Source organism: Oryx dammah, unplaced genomic scaffold (assembly GCF_014754425.2).
Source record: "Oryx dammah isolate SB20612 unplaced genomic scaffold, SCBI_Odam_1.1 HiC_scaffold_1, whole genome shotgun sequence".
Taxonomy (NCBI): Eukaryota; Metazoa; Chordata; class Mammalia; order Artiodactyla; family Bovidae; genus Oryx; species Oryx dammah.
The window spans coordinates 96,505,985-96,522,118 of NW_024070185.1; positions in this window are offsets into that span (position 1 = coordinate 96,505,985).

A 16,134-nucleotide genomic window follows, 5' to 3' on the forward strand; every position below is an offset into this window, starting at 1 on the left:
AGGCTATGGTTTTTCCAGTAGTCATGTATGGATGTGAGAGTTGGACTATAAAGAAAGCAGAGTGCCAAAGAATCGATGCTTTTGAACTGTGGTGTTGGAGAAGACTCTTGAGAGTCCCTTGGACTGCAAGATCCAACCAGTCCATCCTAAAGGAGATCAGTCCTGAGTGTTCATCGGAAGGACTGATGTTGAAGCTGAAATTCCAATACTTTGGCCACCTGATGCGAAGAACTGACTCATTTTAAAAGACCCTGATGCTGGTAAAGATTGAAGGCAGGAGGAGACGGGGATGACAGAGGATGAGATGGTTGGATGGCATCACCAACTCAACGAACATGAGTTTGGGTAAACTCTGTGAGTTAGTGACGGACAGGGAGGCCTGGCGTGCTGCAGTCCATGGGGTCGCAAAGACTCAGACACAACTGAGAGACTGAACTGACAGCAGGTCAATCAATTACAGGCTAGGAAATCTAATTATCCATTCATTTGACTAATATTTCCTGGACACACATGAAAGTGAAAGTGAAAGTCACTCAGTCGTGTCCAACTCTTTGCGACCCCATGGACTGTTGCCCACCAGGCTCCTCTGTCCATGGGATTCTCCAGGCAAGAATACTGGAATGTGTTGCCATTTCCTTCTCCAGGGGGTCTTCCTGACCCAGAGCACACAGGAAGTGCCATCATAAGCACAGCTCTGTCCCTGTGGTTGATGGGCACACTCATGAGCCACAGAGGCGGACTCAACATGGGGCAACACAGCAGAGTCTGGCTCAAAGGATTCCAAGGGACCAGGGAGGAGACCCTGACCCTGCCTGGGTGAGCCAGTAAAGATTTCACAGAAAATGTGAACTTTGAGAAGGTCTGAAGGAGTTTCCCAAGCATAAAATATGGATAAGGGCATTGCATTCTGAGAAACCAAAACACTGTAAGAAAAAGTCTGGATTCCCCATGGCAGAGGTATACTGAGGGTACAGGGAGAAGCAGTTCCCGCATGGAGAGAAAGGAGGAGAGGTCATGTGGCATCAAACTATGAAGGACTGAGTTTGAGTTGTTATCCTGTATGCAGAGAACACAGAATCATTCAGGGGGGCGCTGGTGTGATGAGTTGATTTCTCACGTTGACCACTCTTGAAGAGAGGGCATAGAGGCCAGGAAACCAAAGAGCAAGAGGCTGCTGTCACTGTCATATGAACAGTGACAAAGGCATGAAACAGAGGAGCTACAGAAGGGACAAACAGATCCCAAGCCATTCCTGAGGCCAGATTAACAGATTCGGGTGACCTAGGCTCCATAGGCCATAAGGCTGCCTGATAGGAAGTGACACTGGCCTGATCAAGATGGGGTTGATGGTTTCTTATCTTCAGGAAAGAGAACAGATACCCCCAGGTTTTCAGATCTCATACCTACAGAGAAACCCATAAGGAAAATGTCCAGAAGAGGACAATTTTTTGCTCACTGAAGGCAAAAGGTAAAGTGGGTGTCACTTCCCTTTAAATCTTGCATGTACCCAGAAAGTTCTGCCTCAATTATGGCAGGTGGTGGTCCACCCAGGGCTTTCTGCCATTCACTCCAGATCAACCTACCTTATTAGACCTTGACCTCACAAAAGGAAGCGGCCCCATGCCAGCAGAAACAGGGATGTCAGAACTCCAGGCCCATAAGGGAGTCACTGGGGGTCAGGCAGAACTGAGGTCCTCCCAATTGCATCTCACTCTTACCTTAAAAGCTCCAAGTCCTGGAATTCACAGGGACTCTGCAACCCTCCAGTCTAATAGCCTTCCATCCCCTGCTTGCCTAGTTCATACCTAAACTCGTCAAGGAACTGGAGAACCCAACTCCCCAGCCCAGGTGATAGCCTCCACAAGGACTCCCTAATCATCCCTCAATGCCCCAGGGAAGGGGATGAATGTTGCTTCTGCCCGACTCTTAGAGCATCTGAAAATAACCTCTTGCCCTGCCCTGTCCTCTTCTGGTTAAAGCTACGCAGCAGCTCCAGCCTCTCCCCATGGAGAGACTGTACATCCACTCTCACTTCGTTCATGCTCCTCTGAACTCATGCCAGGGCTGATCACTTCCAGTTTATCACTTGAGGTTTTTACAGTAGAAGGAACCTTATTTCAAAGATTTCTCCTGTTTGCTCTGGCACCCAAAATCACTATTGCCTTTTTAGCATGTCACCATACCTCTGAGCATTCCAAAGACATCTCTTGTCTTTTAGGGAAAAAAATGTGTAAGGGACATAGAGTGAAAAAGGAGTATGTGAGCTGAGAAAGCAAGATAAGGGTAGTAAATGGGGATGGTGGGATAGACATGACCTCTTTTCCTTCACTGATTCCTCTGAGTGCTTACCCATGCCTGTCACCATCATTATCTGGGAAGTTCGAGAACAGTGCATTAGGGCATGGGGCCAGAGTGACCACAACTTGGGGGGTCAGTCCTTTCATCCGGAGATCTGCTCTGTTTAGCAGGAAGACACTGAGTGTTCTGAATTCCAGGGTGAACTCCTCCAGCTGGGGTATGCAATATAATCCAATAAGGTGAGGGTAAGAATGTCTATGCTTGACTGGTTTATCTCACACTTCCAAAATTTCCCATTTTTTCATGTACTATATGTCTGAGACCATTATACTCTTTTCTGTGTGTGTGTGTGTGTGTGTGCATGCTCAGTAATGTCTAACTCATTGCAACCCTAAGGACTGTAGCCTGCCCGGCTCTTCTGTCTATCAGATTTTCCAGGCAAGAATACTGGAGTAGGTTGCCATTTCCTCCTCCAGGAGATCTTTCCAACACAGGGACTGAACCCATGTTTCCTGCATCACAGGCAGATTCTTCACTGCTTGAGCCATTGGCAAAGCACCCTTGAGCCACTGAGAAAGCCCCATTACACTCTTTATAAGAAAACAAACATGCACATATTAGAGATGCATGCTCAATATATTTTTCCAGAGACACTTGCATAATCAAAAAGGTTTAAAGAATGCTGCCCAGGATGGCAGTCAGATAGCTCACACATGCCTTTGATTGGCTTTGGGGTGGGCAAGTGAGAGTGTGGATATTCACAGCAAGATATATGCACTGCTGTAAGAACAGTCATTCTGCAGAGAACCTACTGACCTTTGGTAGGTACATTATTAAGAGGGTGTTATTTAATCTGTATTTATAGTGGTAGCATATCTAGAATGAGAGAGGCGACAGTCATATTCAACCTCATTTGTCTTGACTACACCTAGAGAATTATGTCCCATTTTTTAAGAGGTACGTTTTTTTAAGAAACTACATTTCTAACAGAGAACTCCAAAACTGGAGTCTTTCCAAAGAACATTGACAAAATGTGCCAAGGGCACTTACAATGGTGTCATCAGAGGAATGCTGGATGGAACTGGAGGTGTCCAGCCTGACCGAAGTGTGGGATGCCTGAGGGCTGGCTTCAGATTCCTAAAAGGTAATCATGGGAAGCGAAAGCAGACACAGTTTGTAACCCAAGATTTAAATCCAGTAGGTGGAATTACAGGTAAGAAGATTTGGGCACATCTACAGAATAATTTTCTGGCACTGCTATCTCAAGAGGAAAGCTGAGCTCCGGTCCCTAGAGCTGTGCAAACAGATGTAGGGGGACTACTTGTTGAAGATGCTGCAGAACAGACTCCATCTTCAGATGGGCGATTCATCTGGAATACGAGCTTTCAGTAAAGTTAGCACATGGACAACTGGTGACCCACAGAGTGATTTTAGATGATACATGAGTATGTATTTTTTATTTTAATAGTTATAAGGCAATCTCACAGATACCTTCGATTTAGATGAAGCTGAATTTACTTGTCAGTCAACTAACTTGAAGAAACCATCAGGCAGAGGACAGGAGAGGGCACACGCAGACATGGAAAAGCTCCTGAATGGCTGAAGATAAGCAAACAAGGGAGACGACTGGGAGACCAAGAGGGCGCCTCCCTGCCTCAGGACTGCAAGATTCGCTGATCTTCAGGACTCACCCTTGACCAGACGTCACTTTCCGTTTCTGCCCTTCTCCCTTCAGCCAAGTGCAGACCCCAAAGTTGGAGTCCCCAGAGCCCTGGTGTTCACCTGGCCTCCTCGAACATCCAGTCCTGGCACCTTTTCTTTCCTCCTCACCAGTCAAATTCCCCTGTCCTGGATCCTGAACAACCTGCTCTCCTTTTAGAAGATTAAACTAATAAATGGACCCCCTCATTAAAAGCTGGAGTATTTTTCTCTATCTCTGTGTCAGAGAATGTATCTTTATTTGATCAACAGCCTCCTGTAGGGGTATACCTGAACCCCAAGAGGAAGCTCCAGATTCAAGAAATTGCCTTAATCAACCTAAGTCAACTGCCTTAATCATTAAGGCAGTTTTGAGGGCAATGATTTTTAGTCAGAAAGGACCTTAGGAGTCCCCACCCCCAATAATGCACTTACAAGAACATTAGAATCAAGTACTTAGCTCTTTATAATTTACAAAACACTTTCCACATCCATTTTCACCTGATCCTCATGAGAGCCCAGGGAATGGGTATTACAGTGATTATCCCCATTTGGGGACAAGAAAATTGAGACTCAGAGAGATTGCTTAATATGTTCAAGGCCACACAGCTTTCAAACCCAAGCCCAAATTTCCTTACTTCAAATCCCAAGCTCAAACCACTATGCCACACTGCCCCCCAGTGTCCCAGAAAAGTGACTCTAGCCTAACCACAAAGGCAACAAGGGCAGCTGCCATTCCTACATTCTCAACAAACAAGAGCTCTTTTTAGTTTTTATTGATTGCCTGGATTGTGATGGTGGTTAGGCTCAAAATGATTCTTGCATAGCTCATACCTGCCCCTCAAGGAGCCAAGCAATTTCTTCACCTGCTTAATATATGCAGCTAACATTTACCTGTCTCCTAGGATGGTTCTAAATGGAATAACATAAGCAAAAGGGTCTGGAATACAGCAGGATTTTGATAGCTGCAGGCTGGGACTGTAGGCACTCCTCACTTTTCTCTGAGATCCTGGTTAGGAAAAGAGGTTTGAAACAACTAGCTGAACCTATAAACTAAACTGGAACTGAAACCTCAGGTTTCCAGATCATGCATTTCCATTTGAAACCTAAGTGCATGCCTCTTCTTGCTTGGCCTGCAGGAATTTTGCAAAATGAATCATTTTAGCAAAATGCATCTTCATATTAGGAAAGGCAGAAACCCAAGAATTTGGGGGGAACGGCAATAAAAAGAAGACTATTAAATTCCACTGACTCTTCGTACACAAGGCGTCTTAAGCACGTTTTCACCATGTGTCCCAGATTTTCCAAGATGGTCTTCATTTCAGATGCTCTGTGCCTCACTCAGACCAGGCGGTGTATACTGTGCCAGGCCACATGACTTGATCTGGGGCTAGGAAAAGATGGTCAGTATAAATGTGTGCCAGACCTCAGCCCTTGGGGTGCTCATGGTCTAGAGGAGACGGCAATGAAGAAAGAATGAACCAGTATGCAAAATGATGTGGTGGAGGAGGAACCAAAGAGGGTTAATAATTCAGGAAAGCCAGAGAAGTTTTCATAAGGAAAGAGCGTTCAATCTGGATCCTGAAAGTTGACTAGAAATTTGCAAATGAACAAAAAAACTGTACCTATCTGTGTTCCCACTCTACCTACAATCCCTCACCCATGTGCCAAACACCTTCCAGTCCTGATCTGCCTCTGGTGGATCACCTTTCCCACCCACCCCCATGAGATGTCCCAATCTCCCTGTCTTCTCCACTGATTCTCATCCCACCCATGCCTCCTCCCTCCTCCACATCTTCTTTCCACCATGAATCACAAAGCCCACTCAGACCTGCCTTCGCTCTGAAAGATGCAAAACAGCTTATTTATCTAAACTCCCCCTCCACCCCCAGTCCTCTGTCCTCATGGGACAGCAAGGTGAAAAAACAACCAGATCCAACAGAGGACAGAGCATGGAGGTGCTGCCGGCTCGTGATTCATGATTCAACAGAGATGAGTGAGCCACTGTGGTGGGTGTGGGAGCAATGAAGGCACAAAGAGAAGGAGGATTAATTGAACCAAGCCAAGCTCAACCTGAAAGATCCTGGTTTGGTTTGTTCCCGAAATAGGGTTGAGCTTACGGCTGGTTCTTACTTGTTAGTAACCAGTTCACCCATCCCTTCTCTTAAGTCCTTGTTCATTAATCTTCTTAAAGAAAGCAAGTTGACTCTGTCAGGTTTGCTGGCTGTGTGTCAAAAACCTGTTCTTCCACTAAGAGATTTCAGAGGTGAAATACATATAGAAATCTTCACACTGAATTTCCATGTAGAACAAGGAAGTCGTTCTCCTGACCCACTGTTGTAAGAGATAAGCTAGTGACGATTCATACGCTTAAGCACCAAGAAGCTGCATTTACTTACCCGTTCACTCACTCATTCATTTATTCATTTATTTTAAAATATATACTGACTATAATCCAGACCTGAGCTAGACACTGTGACTCTGAGCAGCAATGAACAAGTCAGGTGTGATCTCTGCTCTCACAGAATGAGGAGGAAGTTCGATACATACACAAATAACTGTAACATATGGTAGTCAGTGGTATAATAAAGACCCTAAGAGCATGCTTTGGGAATTACCAAGGGGATTAAGGGTGTTTTCACAGACAAAGTAATGCTTATGATCTCTTTGAGGTCAGGGACTATGTCCCACTTATCACTAGCACAGGGTGTTTGCTCATTGGAGGTGCTCATAGACATGTGCCAAATAAACAATCAAGATCTCAAAGAAATGAGTAGGAGTAACTAGGTAAAAAAGGAAAAAGAACACATTACAGGAAGAGGGCACAATGACTTTTTTTTTAAAGGCTCAATGTATAGACTTTTGAAGGAAGAACAGGTGTTTCACTATCAGTAAGAGCAGAAGATGAAGCTGGAGAAGGAAGGTGGGCTCAAACTGGGAAATGTTTAATATGCCATGCAAAGAAGTTGGAACTTTAACCTGGGAACAAACGGTAGATTTATTAGTATGGGTTTGCCATAAGTAGATCCATGTAGACATATTTTCAGAATTAAAAACACAGTCTCTTGGATTTCACTATGTTGGAAGCTTTCTTTTAAATGGCAAATGTACTCATCTTGGTAACTTGGGGCTTAGCCCAGGGAGTGAATGCGTAAGGATTCTAATCAAAGTCTAGCCAGGTGTCTTCTCAGAGTCTTTCTCCAACTCAGAGCCCAAATCCTTCACCTTATCCTTTGCGTGTATTAGAAACATCCCTGCTGCCTGGAGTCTGCTCCTCAGAGTCTTACAGTGGACAGCAGACAACAGAGAAAGAAGGGAACTACTTATGATCCCAGACCCAACTCCAGGGGACACAGTAACACTCGAACAAAACTCTCATTTGAAAAGATACATGTACCCCTATGTCAGATCATGAACTCCTTATTGCCAAATTCAGACTTAAATTGAAGAAAGTAGGGAAAACCGCTAGTCCACTTAGGTATGACCTAAATCAAATCCCTTATGATTATACAGTGGAACTGAGAAATAGATTTAAGGGCCTAGATCTGACAGATAGACTGCCTGATGAACTATGGAATGAGGTTCGTGACATTGTACAGGAGACAGGGATCAAGACCATCCCCATGGAAAAGAAATGCAAAAAAGCAAAATGGCTGTCTGGCGAGGCCTTACAAATAGCTGTGAAAAGAAGAGAAGAGAAAAGCAAAGGGGAAAAGGAAAGATATAAGCATCTGAATGCAGAGTTCCAAAGAATAGCAAGAAGAGATAAGAAAGCCTTCTTCAGCGATCAATGCAAAGAAATAGAGGAAAACAACAGAATGGGAAAGACTAGAGATCTCTTCAAGAAAATTAGAGATACCAAGGGAACATGTCATGCAGAGATGGGCTCAATAAAGGACAGAAATGGTATGGACCTAACAGAAGCAGAAGAGATTAAGAAGAGGTGGCAAGAATACACAGAAGAACTGTACAAAAAAGATCTTCACAACCTGGATAATCACAATGGTGTGATCACTCATCTAGAACCAGACATCCTGGAATGTGAAGTCAAGTGGACCTTGGAAAGCATCAGTACGAACAAAGCTAGTGGAGGTGATGGAATTCCAGTGGAGCTATTTCAAATCCTGAAAGATGATGCTGTGAAAGTGCTGCACTCAATATGCCAGCAAATCTGGGAAACTCAGCAGTGCCCACAGGATTGGAAAAGGTCAGTTTTCATTCCAATCCCAAAGAAAGGCAATGCCAAAGAATGCTCAAACTACCACATAATTGCACTCATCTCACACGCTACTAAAGTAATGCTCAAAATTCTCCAAGCCAGGCTTCAACAATATGTGAACCGTGAACTTCCTGATGTCCAAGCTGGTTTTAGAAAAGGCAGAGGAACCAGAGATGAAATTTCCAACATCTGTTGGATCATGGAAAAAGCAAGAGAGTTCCAGAAAAACATCTATTTCTGCTTTATTGACTATGCCAAAGCCTTTAACTGTGTGGATCACAATAAACTGTGGAAAATTCTTCAAGAGATGGGAATACCAGACCACCTGACCTGCCTCTTGAGAAATCTGTATGCAGGTCAGGAAGCAACAGTTAGAACTGGACAGGGAACAACAGACTGGTTCCAAATAGGAAAAGGAGTACGTCAAGGCTGTATATTGTCACCCTGCTTATTTAACTTATATGCAGAGTACATCATGAGAAATGCTGAACTGGAAGAAACACAAGCTGGAATCAAGACTGCCGGGAGAAATATCAATAACCTCAGATATGCAGAGGACACCACCCTTATGGCAGAAAGTGAACAGGAACTCAAAAGCCTCTTGATGAAAGTGAAAGAGGAGAGTGAAAAAGTTGGCTTAAAGCTCAACATTCAGAAAATGAAGATCACGGCATCCGGTCCCATCACTTCACGGGAAATAGATGGGGAAACAGTGGAAACAGTGTCAGACTTTATTTTGGGGGGCTCCAAAATCACTGCAGATGGTGACTGCAGCCATGAAATTAAAAGACGCTTACTCCTTGGAAGAAAAGTTATGACCAACCTAGATAGCATATTCAAAAGCAGAGACATTACTTTGCCGACTAAGGTCCATCTAGTCAAGGCTATGGTTTTTCCAGTGGTCATGTATGGATGTGAGAGTTGGACTGTGAAGAAGGCTGAGTGCCAAAGAATTGATGCTTTTGAACTGTGGTGTTGGAGAAGACTCTTGAGAGTCCCTTGGACTGCAAGGAGATCCAACCAGTCCATTCTGAGGGAGATCAGCCCTGGGATTTCTTTGGATGGAATGATGCTAAAGCTGAAACTCCAGTACTCCGGCCACCTCATGCAAAGAATTGACTCATTGGAAAAGACTCTGATGCTGGGAGGGATTGGGGGCAGGAGGAGAAGGGGACGACAGAGGGTGAGATGGCTGGATGGCATCACTGACTCGATGGACATGAGTCTGAGTGAACTCCGGGAGTTGGTGATGGACAGGGAGGCCTGGCGTGCTGCGATTTGTGGGGTCGCAAAGGGCCAGACACGACTGAGCGACTGAACTGAACTGAACTGAACCCCTATGTCCACAGCAGCATTATTTACAATAGCCAAGTCATGGAAACAACCTAAATGTCCATCAACAGAGGAAGGGAAGAGGAGATGTGATATAGAGACATATATACAATGAAATATTACTCAGCCATTAAAAAGAATAAAACAGTGCCATGCATGGACCTATTGATTAATCATACTAAGCGAAGTAGAAAGATAAAGACAAGTACCGTAGGCTAGCACCTATATGTGGAATCGAAAATATGATACAAATGAACACATCTACAAAACAGAAAGACTCACAGACATAAAGAACAGATATGTGATTGCCAAGGGTGAGCGGAAAGGATTGGGAGTTTGGAGTTGGTAGATATATGATGGACAGACAGCCAAGATCCCACTGTATAGCACAGGAAACTATATTCAGTACACTCTGATAAACCAAAATGGAAAGCAATAAGAAAAATATATTATAATATATATGTATGTATGTGAGTAACTGAGTCACTTTTTTGCTGTAAAACAAAATTAAACATTGTAAATCAACTATACTTCAATAAAAATTTTTTAAAAGAAAATCATTTTTTTAAAAAAGGGAAGGTAACAGAATCACAGGGACATGTGGACATTCTCAGACACCAAACAGATTCCAGCAGCCCAAGGCAACAATCATAGGCCAGCATTTTCTAACACTCCAATCATAAAGCAAAAACAACACGGTTGTTCAGTTTTATTTTTCTCTTTTTATTTTTTTTTCTTTTTAGACAACTCAACATCAAAATACACATACACATCTCCATCAGAAAACCTGGATACAATCCTAGCTCTTCACCTGACTATGAGACACTGATCAAGTCACTGAAAGCCTGAGACTCTCAGTGACACCACCTACAAATGATTAGAACACACTCACACAGCTGTTATGGGGACTGACAGGCAGGAGGTCTCCAAAGCCCCCATCAAAGAGTTTAGCGTTTAGGAGGCACCCGGCACACCACTTGGCCCTCTTGGCCTCCCCACCCAACAAAGTAGAGAATCACATCACACCTGGTTTACAGGGGTGTTTTGCCTCCACAGTAACCTCAGGTTTCTGGCGCCCTAAAAGGAAAACCTCACTGCTGTTTACTTTACTAGATAGTGATGTGTCATTTCCTAGTGACTGGGCACTGATAAATCAATGACCAGGAAATAGACACAACATCAAGTCTCTGCTCTTTAGCTTGGAGCACAGGGTCCCTACTTTCTACCTCTCCCCTTCTGAGCAGCATCGGCTCCCGCCTGGGCCCCACTGCATGCTTAAACACCTAGGGCTTGAAGGCTCTGCATATACCCGGGTGCAATGCTGTTCCACTGCACTGTGTCATCTGGGAACACCCTTCCCACATCTCCCCGGCTGGATCGATTCACTCATCTTTCAAGTCTCGGCTCAGGTGTCACCTCCTTCGGGAAGCCACGTATGAACTCCCGCATTAGAAGACGCACCCTTTCCCATGCTCCTTTCACACCTGTCACTCTGTATCTCATCATATCCCATGTCACGGTGAAAATCTCTGGTTTTGAATCTGTATCCGCAAGTGGCCTCCAATATCCTCAGAAATAGGAACCATGACTTACGTCATTTTATCCAGTGCCTCTCACAGAAATGGGGACAAAGTGAGCATATAGCAGAGAATCATGAAAAGGAGGTGACAAAAAGCATAAAAAGAATCCTGGAACATTGCTTCCATGAGTAAACTACTAATACACTCCTAGTCTCCAAAGATGATTCCCACCAATCAATCCTTGATCCTTGTATTTATGCTCTTGTATAGCCCTCTCTCCTTGAATCTGGACTGGCCCTGGGTCTCACTTTGGACCAGCAGAACACAAGTGTCTCTGCCTAACTTCCAAGGATAGGTCATAAGAAGTCTTGCAACTTTCATCTAGGTTTCCTGCAACACTCACTCTAAGGCAGTGGTTCTCAGCCCGAGATAATTTTGCTTCCCAGGTGACATTTGACAATGTCTAGGGATGTTCTGGGGGCTGGGGTAGGGGATATGCTACCTGAGTCTAATAGGTGGAGGCCAAGGATGCTGCTCAGCATCCCACAGTGTCCAGGACAACCTCCTACACGAAACAGCCCAAAATGTCAATAGTCCCAAGGCCGAGAAACCCTGCTCTAAGGGAAGCCAGATGCAATGTAAGAAGTCCGACTTCTCTCAGACTGTCATGCTAGAAGGAAGCCCAAACTAGTCATGTGGAGAGAGAAAGACCTGGCCAGCCTCTAACTATTTCAGCTCTACAGCTGATGAACCAAACAAGTGCATGAAGAAGTCACTTCAGAGGCCAATCTCTTCAGGAACTCAAATGATTCCAGCCCTAGCTGCTCTCAGACAACAGCCACCTGAGAGACCAAAATGTAAAGCACCCCGTTGAGCCAAGGCAACCCTTGGCTGTTTTAACATACTGTTAAAACATACTGTTTTTAAGTCATTGAGTTTTAGAGCGGTTTGTTACATGGCAATAGACAATCAAAGCACCTGGATTCTGATGTTTCTAGGTCTCATTCCTTTCCCACGCTCTCATTTATCTTTCTCCTATCCTCAGGTTCCAGGAAGGCAAGTTTTTTATGCAAACTGGTTTCTCAGACGTTATAGACATATGCAAATTCCCTGATAGTTGCTTTGGTCCTACCACCTGGGACAGAGGAATCCTACAGCATTTTGTAAACCAGGAGCTAGGGCCATTTTCATCTTATTGTTGGAAAAAGAGACAGTAAAAGTCAGACTGCTGCTGTAGTTTGCCCACATAATAGGCCTTGGGACTGTACTGACCCCAGTGAGAAGTTTCTGCCAAGGAAACAGGAGTGAGCTCTAGCTGAGATTTAAAGTTAATGCAAAGGGAATTTATTTATATCAGGACACACTGCAGTATCCTTGGTTTCTAAACAATACAAATTTATCACCTAACTCAATCCAATTCAACAAGCATTTACTGAACATCTGCTGTGTGCAGAAATTAGGCTTATCCCCTTTGGAAGACTCAAATATGAAATTATCTAGTTCCTGCATAAAAGGGTTAGTATGTCAGATGTTGGGATTCCCCCGTGGCTTAGTGGTAAAGAATCCACCTGCCAATGCAGGAGATGTGGGTTCGATTCCTGGGTCAGGAAGATCCTCTGAAGGAGGAAATGACAACCCACTCTTATATTTCTTGCCTGAACGATTCCACAGACAGAGGAACCTGGTGGGCTGAAGTCCATGGAATCACAAAGAGTCGGACACGACTGAGTGACTGAGCACACACACATGAAAGATTTTACAGAAAGACCCTAATGAATTTTTTGGCAAACTCAGTGTTTCAGTCAGTTGGACTGACACATCAACAGCAAGCTATAAAACAAAATAACAAAATAAAATCAATGCCCAAGTGAGATATAAACATGTGAAGAAGGGTCTGTAAATTTTCACTATTAGGTTAATGAAAGTACACTCATTCACCGTACCATTAACCAAGTACCCACTATATTTAAGCATGATAGGGTAAAGAATCTGCCTGCAATGCAGGAGACCCAGATACGATCCCTGGGTTTGGAGGATGTCCTGGAGAAGGAAATGGCTACCCACTCCAGTACTCTTGCCTGGAGAATTTCGTAGACAGAGTAGCCTGGCAGATTTCAGTCCATGGGATCACAAAGAATTGGACATCACTGAGCAACTAACAATTTCGCTTTTCATTTCCACTGCAACCAAACTCCAATGATCAAAGGTTTATGGCTCAACATAAACTTATAATTCATACTTTTAGACACACTACATAGTCCTGGACATTTAGTAAATAAATAATTGTTAAAGAGTGATACATCCCCAATGTTCATCACCACACTGTTTATAATAGCCAGAACATGGAACCAACCTAGATGTCCATCAGCAGATGAATGGATAAAAATGCTGTGGTACATATACACAATGGAGTATTATTCAGCCATTAAAAAGAATACATTTCAATCAGTTCTAATGAGGTGGATGAAACTGGTGCATATTATACAGAGTGAAGTAAGCCAGAAAGAAAAATACAGTATACTAACGCATATATATATGGAATTTAGAAAGATGGTAACGATAACCCTGTATGCGAGACAGCAAAAGAGACACAGATGTATAGAACAGTCTTTTGAACTCAAGAGGGAGAGGGTAAGATGATTTGGGAGAATGGCATTGAAACATGTATAATATCATATATGAAACGAATCGCCAGTCCAGATTTGATGCAGGATACAGGACGCTTGGGACTGGTGCAGTGGGATGACCCAGAGGGATGGTATAGGGAGGGAGGTGGGAGAGGGATTCAGGATGGGGAACACATGTATACCCATGGCAGATTCATGTTGATGTATGGCAAAACCAATACAAGATTGTAAAGTTAAAAATAATAATAATTAATAAATAAAATCACTTTCCATTGGAAAAAAAGAGCAATACATTCTCAAAATTAACAAATAATAAGTTGATTTTAATCTATAAACATACTAAAACACAAAATCTTAGAAGGACTCACAAATCTCACACTATTTGTTATATTTTAAAGATTAAAAATAATAATTTTTCTAGAAAATGGGGGAGTGGGAGTCCAGCAGCTGAACTTTTTCATTTTTCATCTGTATTCCTCACCTTCCAAAATGTACTGTTTTAGACAAGACACCAGAGACCACTTTCAAAATAGAGGACAGGCTCCCCTTCAGAAATCTGATGGGGACTAAAGTGGATTAGGAGGGTGCATGTCAGGATGGGCTGCATCATATAGTGATGACAAATAGCCTTGAACTCTCAGTGGCTGTAACATAGCATTACTTATCCACACAGCCTGTCCAACCCTGTCCAGTAGAAAAACCTGGCTCATCAGTCACTTGGGGACCCCGCTGACAGAGCCCTCCTTTTAGTCTGAGTTCCTCCCTCTCCATAGCAAAGCAGTGTGGCAAACTGGACACGGGCCAGAGCTAACGTGCTTCCTTAGGCTGAGTTAGTCACATGGTCACACCTGACTGCAGACAGACAAGGACATACAGTCCTACTATGAGCCTGGAAGGGGGAAGAACCAGAAATACTTGATGAACAGCACTAATGGCTTCACAAGGAGTCATAAACTCAGAGGTGTTTAAGTAAAACATCAGTTTTACTTAAAGATTGATAATTCAAAACGTAGACTGAATATTAAAACAAACGTAGATATGAAAAGGGCTCAAGTTCAAAATACATGTATTCATTTTCAACTTAAAATACAAAATTTGAAAGAGAATTCAGACTTCTGAGCTTTCAAGACTATAATCTCCAAGCTCCCCTCAGTCACTACTGTTGGCTATTTTTAGTGGTTCCATCGAAAAACTAAGAAGTACTAGTCTAAGATAAATATCCACTTGAAAGAAAATGGACAAAATAGATGCTTTGGGGCCCTCAAAATAAGCAGTGGGTAATATTCTAGGTTTCCTGACAAAAATGCAAAATGAAAACACTAACATCAGTCACTTTTTGTCAACAGAAACCAAACATATCCATAGTCAAAGGTATTTGTCTTTCTGCAAGTACAATGTACAGATAATGAAGCCATCTCCAACTGCCATGTATAAAGAACAGAAACATTATTCTTGCATCAACTCCTGTCAACTAAAAGGACAGGATCAAAGCTGGTCAGTGAAAGTTGGTTGCTTTCTGTAAATAACGGGGTAGGCTTGGGGTATCTTGAAAGACTGATAGCTACATACACTGAGTGCTTATTATTAATAATGCCAGGCACTGTTCTAAGTCAATTCTGAATAACAGTTAATTAAATACTCAAGAATTGGAACAGCCTATATGGGAAAAGAAACTAAAAAAGAGTGGATATATGTATATGTATAACTGATTCACTTTGCTGTACACCTGAAATTAACGTAACATTGTAAATCACTTATACTCCAATAAAAATAATAATAATAATAAAAACAAAAAAACCTCTATGTGGCCAAAAAAAACCCCTATGAGGTAGGTTCTATTACTGTACCCACTTTATAGGTAAGGAAACTGATGTACAAAGGCATTAATGTGCCCATGTCTTACAACTTATAACTGGTAGAACCAGGATTCTATCCTAGGCAGTCTGTCTTCAAATCCTCACTCTTATGCATCAGGCAATTCCATCTCAACTTGACCAATCATGGCCCACACGGCATCTTACATAGTCAGTGGGCTCTGGACAAGTGCTAGAACTCATTCATCTCCTTATGAAGTCACCTCAGTGAAAAAAGGGCAGACAAGTTTTGCCATCAGTTACAGCACAGCCAATGGGCCTTCCTTCTCTAGGACTTCAGGGAGGCCCTGCTTCCTCTGAAGACACTTTTGGACCAGATTCTATACCTGCCCCCACCCAAGACAGCTCAAGTCCAACTTAGCATGGGCACCCAAGACCAATTTGATTTTTTGAATAAAGATCTGCATTTGTTCCAGCTCATTTCCCAGTGATTGATGGAGACCCCAAAGCTTCCACACACTACATTAAATGGAACAGATGACCTCAGCACAGAAACATTTTTATGCAATACCAGCGGCTCACCCTTTCCGTAAGAGAAATGAGGAAAGTAAACTGAATATAGCCTA